At 39.1% G+C, this 6,753-nt stretch overlaps 1 long non-coding RNA gene across 2 annotated transcripts; it reads right to left on the bottom strand.

The window, feature by feature from the left end:
- Positions 1–1,657: 1,657 nt before the first annotated feature.
- Positions 1,658–6,422, bottom strand: LOC121916001. Of its 2 annotated transcripts, XR_006100780.1 has the most exons (7): positions 6,358–6,422; positions 6,237–6,260; positions 5,358–5,423; positions 3,994–4,017; positions 3,476–3,532; positions 2,334–2,366; positions 1,658–1,826 (listed from the first exon to the last, which is right to left on the bottom strand). It is a non-coding gene; the product is annotated as an uncharacterized LOC121916001 (long non-coding RNA). The 2 variants fall into 2 exon arrangements; XR_006100779.1 differs by lacking the exons at positions 5,358–5,423; positions 6,237–6,260; positions 6,358–6,422 and adding an exon at positions 4,429–4,458.
- Between the last annotated feature and the right edge of the window lie 331 nt (positions 6,423–6,753).

Raw genomic sequence — 6,753 nt, 5'->3', positions numbered from 1 at the left:
AAATTACCTTTCACAAAAAAACATGTTATATTATAGCTCCAAAGGCCATATAGTAGTTACTGTTATAGTTGCAATCCCAAAAAGTAACTCCAGTCTGTGCATTCTGGGGTTCTTCTACACTGTAGAAATAATGCTGTTTGACACCACATTAAATGCTATACTAGCTCCATTCTATGGAATCTTGGGATTTGTAGTTTTACAAGGACTTTAGCTTTCTCTGCCAAAGAGTGATGGTGCCTAACAAAACTACAAATCACAGGATTCTGTAGTATGGAGCCATGATGGTTAAAGTAGTATCAGTGCATTATTTCTACAGTGTAGATGTACTGCCTGGTCACTTTAATATATGCCAAATGCTACAAACTGTGAACTGGTCTGCATGCCTTTCCCTGAACTATGACAGTAAGGCTCTCTAGCAGAGAATTTCAAGTACCTCACCCAGATCCCAAGGGACCTTGATGATCAAAGTGGTATCAAATTGCTATTACTGTAGTGTAGATACACACATATAACAGCATCCTATAGTTACACACACATGACAGAATTACTCAAGGTTATGTCCATGTCTGTCTTGTTTCAGACAAGGAGCAAGTGGTTATTCACCAGACACTTGAGCTCCATCCAAAACTTTCTCAAATGGTTGGGAAATGGGAGGTGATGGAGGAACAGTGACAACCTCCCATTCTCATTTTAGTTCTCCCGATTGAGGGGAAGAGCAACAATGCCACAGTTGCACATCTCCACTGTGGTTGGGATTGGCAAATGTGGACCTGGACATATTATAAGTACCCAATACATCCATATTTAGGATCCGTCTCTCTAGTCCAATCCCAAAGGTCTACCTTGAGCAAGTAGTTGCAGTTCAAAGCAGCTGTCTCTCCTGCTTTCTCCTCCTGCATGAACTTTCAAGACAGTGTGGTGTAGTGTTTGACAAGACACTGGGACAACAGAGTTCAAATGCTCACTCAGCCATGGAAACCCACTGTGTGACTATCACAGCTTCAGCAAAAGGCAATGGCAACCCTCCACTGAACTAATCTGGCAAAGAAAAACCAATGATATGTTCATTTTAAGATTGCCACAAGTCAGAAATGACTTCAAGACACATATGCACCATTCTTTCGCTTGCTCTCTCTCACCAGATCACATGAACTGTGTGGCCTAACTGTGGTTTATCCTCGAACAACAGCAATGATTGTCTTTCTGGTCCCACTGCTGCCACTGTCCATAGCAAGTATCACTAAAAACCCAGGCCAAAGAAAAAGGAAGAAAAAGCCCAAACCCAATGGATTACATCCACCCAGATCTCTCCAGATGTAATTAATTAAAAGTAATCCATTAAAATGTAACACATTCTTTGCATGCTCAAAGCTTGAACTTTGAACAAGTCACACTTTCTCAGCCTCAAAGAAAGACAAGGCCAAGCCTGCTCTGAAGAAATCTTGCCAAGAAAACCTTGTGACAGGTTTACCTTAGGACTGCCATGTCAAAAACAATTTGAAGGCGCAAGACCACAATTGCTCCCTCCCATTGGCACTTTGCTTGTGGCTAGCAGGAGGCCCCAGGAGCAAAAAAATGAGACATCAGTCTGAACACAGTTGCCCAACCCTGCCTTAAAGTGTCCCACATTAGCCCACACATGCATTGAAAGAGACTGTTTTGATGTCTTCAGAAAATGTGTTTATTTATTTGCAAAGGAGGCTGGGAGGAAACTGTAGTGACCAAAGGCAATCTCCTTGAGAAATTATTCAATAACAAATGGTGGGAAAGTGCTGAAATGCATCAACTGGGAGGGGGCTTGGACATCTATGGGTCTGGGCCTTTTACTGCAAAAGAAGAGAAGAAACAGTAAGGACGTTATCAGACAAGGGAAATTAGAAGTATAATCCAATGGCAATCCGAACGCAATGATTGGGGATTAATGTTATTGCGTGATAGACTACCACACGCAATTTCGGGCAATGGGAAGTCAGTCCGAACGCAATCATGGGGTTTCACGTTATTGCCTGAGAGGCGATCACACGCAATTTCGGGCAATGGCAAGCTATTTTCGGGCAATGGGGAGTCAGTTTGAACGCAATTCGAATTCACGTAAATTTTGCCACTTACCTGAGGCCTGGAAAAGTGTCGGATTGGGGCCTCAGGGGCTGCCGCTGTGGCAGCTCAGGTCCCAATCCATTGGAGAAAGGGGCAGGTGCAGGCCGCCCCAAAGGGGCGTTCTCTATACCGCCTTACATGATTAAACTGAGGCTCAGCACCTCTTTGTCACTAAACATTACAAAGCTTTCCAATAATCATATCAAAACCTTCAAAAAGCGCTTGCTAATACTTACATAGAGAATGACAGGTATTTCATTATCTGTATTCTGTAAACCAAAAGAACAAAGCCAAATATGTTATCCTTGCACCGAGAAACCTTTGTACCTTGTACAGACAGATTTATGATTTCTAAGTACCACAGTTTTGACAGTTTCTGAGAGCTGTAGTTCTAAACCGACACATTTGCAAGCTCTGGTCTTTGCTTGGGGCAAGTTAAAGTATGTTTCAAATGTTGTCCCCAAATTGTTCACTGTGACTCAAATGGCAAGACTGCCTGGACAAAACACTTCAAGACATCATCCGTCCAGTGTCCTTCATAAAGATTTGAGAATAACTTTATTTGTCTGCCACTTTAATACAAACCAAGTGAACTGAACCTAAACTAATAGGTGAACTGAAGAAGAATGACCATTTAGTTTTCACCAGTCTTCAATTTTTATATTAATGTTTTGAAATCAAGATGCTATTGTCAGTAGCTATGAGATAGCTTTAGGCTTCATATGCAGATCCAACCAAAGAAGTAAAACGCCGTTTCTTTCAAATGTTCACTTGGCTTGTTTTAGCATTTCAGACTGAATGATTTCAGATGATAACGGATTTAGCTATGGAACCGGAGATTGTGGAGGATAGCATGATCAGGAGGGCCCAGAACATTGGCCACTAAATACAACTGGAACAATAGTCAACAACCTGGAATAAGAATCTAAAATTTGACTTGAGACTTGAAGGTGGAGATTTGAGACATGGAGTAAAAGACTTGAACACATCACCGAACCATGAACTGAATATGTTGGTGGCACAACAGCCCAAAAAAAGGTGCATGCACATGTGTAAAGGAGCTTGCATGCGTGAGTGACACCAACACTCTCCTGAAATGCAAAACATCATAAAAATAAAACCTTTGTGATCTCACCCAGTGAGGGAATAAATGATATGTTTTATTCTTGCATGTGAGAGAATAAAATAATTGAAAATGTGCACCTTTAGTGCCAAAAGTGGTAAACATTGGACACACATGGAAGGAAAGCTGCCATTGGCTGAGAGTTGGAATATATGGTGACAGTATAGATGGCTTCTAATAGCATCTAACACAAACATGGATAAATTAGCTGATGACAAAACAGTCGAAAGCAATTTATGGATTTCCAGTACTTACGCCATTGTCATTAAAGCTATTATCACCAGCCGAGTTTCCATTAAAGCTGCCGCTATTCTGTTAAAAAAGGACGTGATATGTTAGTGTTTTGTGACCCCCCCTAAGGCTCCTGAGCTACTCCAGAAAGCTTTTTGAACGCTCTGTTTCAAATGTTTTAAATACGGCATTTTTGTCTATAAGTGTCATGGATAGCATTTTGATGAGAAATGCAAAACTAAGATTTCCAACTCCATTGCACATTTCGTTATGTTCCTTTACTTCACTCCAATAACATGTTTCCAGATGGATGCCAAACTGGCAGATCTGATATACTGGCAATCTTTTGAATGTTTTTAAAAAGTTTAGACCGCTTTCACAACTCAAAGGAGATGTTTAGCGCTTTCCTTTTTAATGATGCTTTGCACTGAACAGTATCTTGGAGATGTCCATTAATGGTTATCTACAGCCCAAAAGAAACTTGTGCTTTTGAAACATATCAATGCAGTGTAAGGCTATGTGATTCATATGTTCATACTTACTCCTGGAGCTGCTGCAAAGCTGTTCTGCAATGAAGAAGAAGAAAAAAGAGTTGGAAGAGAAACAGCTATTCTCATATCTTTAAATATATTTTATTAAGTTATTATCAGTGCAGACAGATTTAAAAAAATATATTGTATGTATGTCATTCTGTTTAACTCTCTCTCTATATATATATTACCATTTCTCTGTTTTTCATAACTATTAGAAATATATTTAATGGTCATTTGTCTTCTGTATGTCATGGTCTTGTGTCTACTGCAATTGTAGTTGAGACTGCCTTTTTGTTCTTGGCTGTATCCTTGCCACAGCCTTCCTCTCTTTCTAGAGGAGAAACAACTCTAAAGCTTTTACCATAGTCTTTTGGTTTCTCAAACCATAACTGAGCTTGTGATAAGATGATAAAGTTATTCAATTTGCACATCTCCAGTACTTACTCCATTGTTGTTGAAGCTGTTATCGCCAACACTTTCAAAATTAGCAAAAAGATATAAAAACAATTCTAACCAATGTTGGATATCTAACAATGAACCTGGGACTTTTTATCACTGTTGGTGGTCATGTGAAAAAAAGCAAAATTATATTGGAGAAACATAAATAATATAATAGGGAAAATTTTGAAGAAAAGTATGTCATTGATAGAGTGTTAAGAGTTAAGAATAGTCAATGCTCTAGATAAAAAGACGTATTTTGGGAGATATAATTGCAAAGTTGTTAATAAGTAAATAGAAAGATTAAATGAAATGATACAAAAGCAAGTTATATAAGAAAGAATATAATGGAAATTCAATCAGGAAAAAGAAACCATCAACAGTTGAGTAGGAAGTTAGGATGATAGAAGCTGCAGCTGAAGGTTTAAGCAAGTTAGATGGAAGGTATGAGAAGTCAAAAGTGGGGGAAAGGGAATGTTAGCGACAGAAGATGGTAAGAAAGTTTAAGGAAGTTGGAATACGAATAAGAGAAGGTATATAGAGAGAGAAGATCTGGAAATTGTAGACGAATATTAGGTTTACAAGAGCGGGAAGGATAGGACTTATAGAAGAAGGCATGTGTATAATTTACAATGTATCCTTCTCTTATATCCATGTTGAATCCTTATTCAGATTATGTGAAGTGATTGGTATGATTGGTATGATTTGTAATATATGTGATTTTAACTGATAAAATTATATATATATATATATATATATATATATATATATATAGTCCCAAACTCCATCATTTTAAAATGTACAAACATGGTTTTAAATTTTTTTTAAAATCCACAAATGTAGAAAGTCTTATGGCACTTGACAGCTTTTTAACCACAGGACCCTTTCTTTATCAAAGAGAAAGAAATTTGCAAATCTTCTTTACACCCCTTTACCCCGATGCCGTTGCCTTCTATCTTGGGGCTTCCACCATCACCAATCCGAATGGTGTTGCCACTATCCTGGAAAGGGGATAAAAACAGGAACTACTAAGTAAATGAAGAAGGAGGGAAGGAGAATGAATCAGGGAGGGAAGGAGGGAGGAAGGGTAGAGAAGAAAATGAGAGATGAATCAGTGCTAGAGGACATGACAAGGGGGGGGGGTTATAATGTCAATATCCAAATATCTTGAGGAGACTATTTTTAGAGGAAGTGGCTACAGTTCATATTTATGAAGCACTGAAGATGCATCCTGTTTCCAATCAGGGAACCCATCTGTGACTTATCTAAGGCTATCCAGTACGTTTCCATGGCCCAACGGAGATTTAAACCCTGGTAGCCCAATGTCTAAGCCAGTAGACCACACTGGCTATTGAGGAGAAGATGAGCCACACTCTACTTGAATCATGGGCCACCAGTGGGAACCAGTTACATTGGCCTTGAGCTGAACTGGCCAACTGAATTATCCTCTAACAGATGGCCCTTGTGGTCTCTTCAAACTCTATGGTCCTAAGTTCACACATCCCCAATGTCTCTAGAGAATTCATCCCTACTCTAACTCTACACATATTCCCATTTTGGTAGTCCACCAGAAAGCCGAGTCTTTTCTCCACATTATGATGTCTTTAAAATTCTTCATTGCTTTTGCAACCCAAAAGGGATTCCCAAAGCACTATCCATGTTTCTAGTCTGGGACCGTTCATGAACAATATCTTATGTGTTTTCATTTGCGCCCAAATAGTACGATGCGACAGGGAATATCTAAAGGAAATTTCGCTTTTAGGGAAGCTAAATATTTCTGGTGGAAATGAAGTGCATGTGTGTCTCATACTTACTCCTGAAGAAGGCTTGAAATTGTTCTATAATTTAAAACAAAACAAAACAGAAGACAGGAGTTGAGAATGCTGGGTTAACATACTGATCAACTTCAAACGCTATGGACTTCTGGGTACTTACCCCAATGCCATTGCCTGTGATAACAGGACTACCTCCATCACCAATGCTAATTCTGTTTCCATCCTGAAAGAGAAGAGAAAGAACTGATAACTATAATAACTGTATTCTAGGCTACATATTAGATTATTAGTATGAATTAGGTTGACTGAATGAAATGTTTTTCAATCTCTTCCTTATACTCTGACTGCTATTTTGCATCTCCCATAGTGTCCTGGACCAAAATGTGTCCCCCATGCACCCCATCCATCCCCAAAAGATAGAGAATATGGTGGGTATGCAAACTGCCCTGAAGTGTGCAGGGAAGTGTGAGCACTGAAACATTTCTTTCGAGACATTTCAGCTCTGGTCTCTCCAAAATAATTTGTTTAAAAACTTTTCCAAAGAAGGGAGGCAAAA

This window comes from Sceloporus undulatus, chromosome 9 (genome assembly GCF_019175285.1).
Source record: "Sceloporus undulatus isolate JIND9_A2432 ecotype Alabama chromosome 9, SceUnd_v1.1, whole genome shotgun sequence".
Classification (NCBI taxonomy): Eukaryota; Metazoa; Chordata; class Lepidosauria; order Squamata; family Phrynosomatidae; genus Sceloporus; species Sceloporus undulatus.
This window is presented reverse-complemented; position numbering and strand designations above follow the sequence as displayed.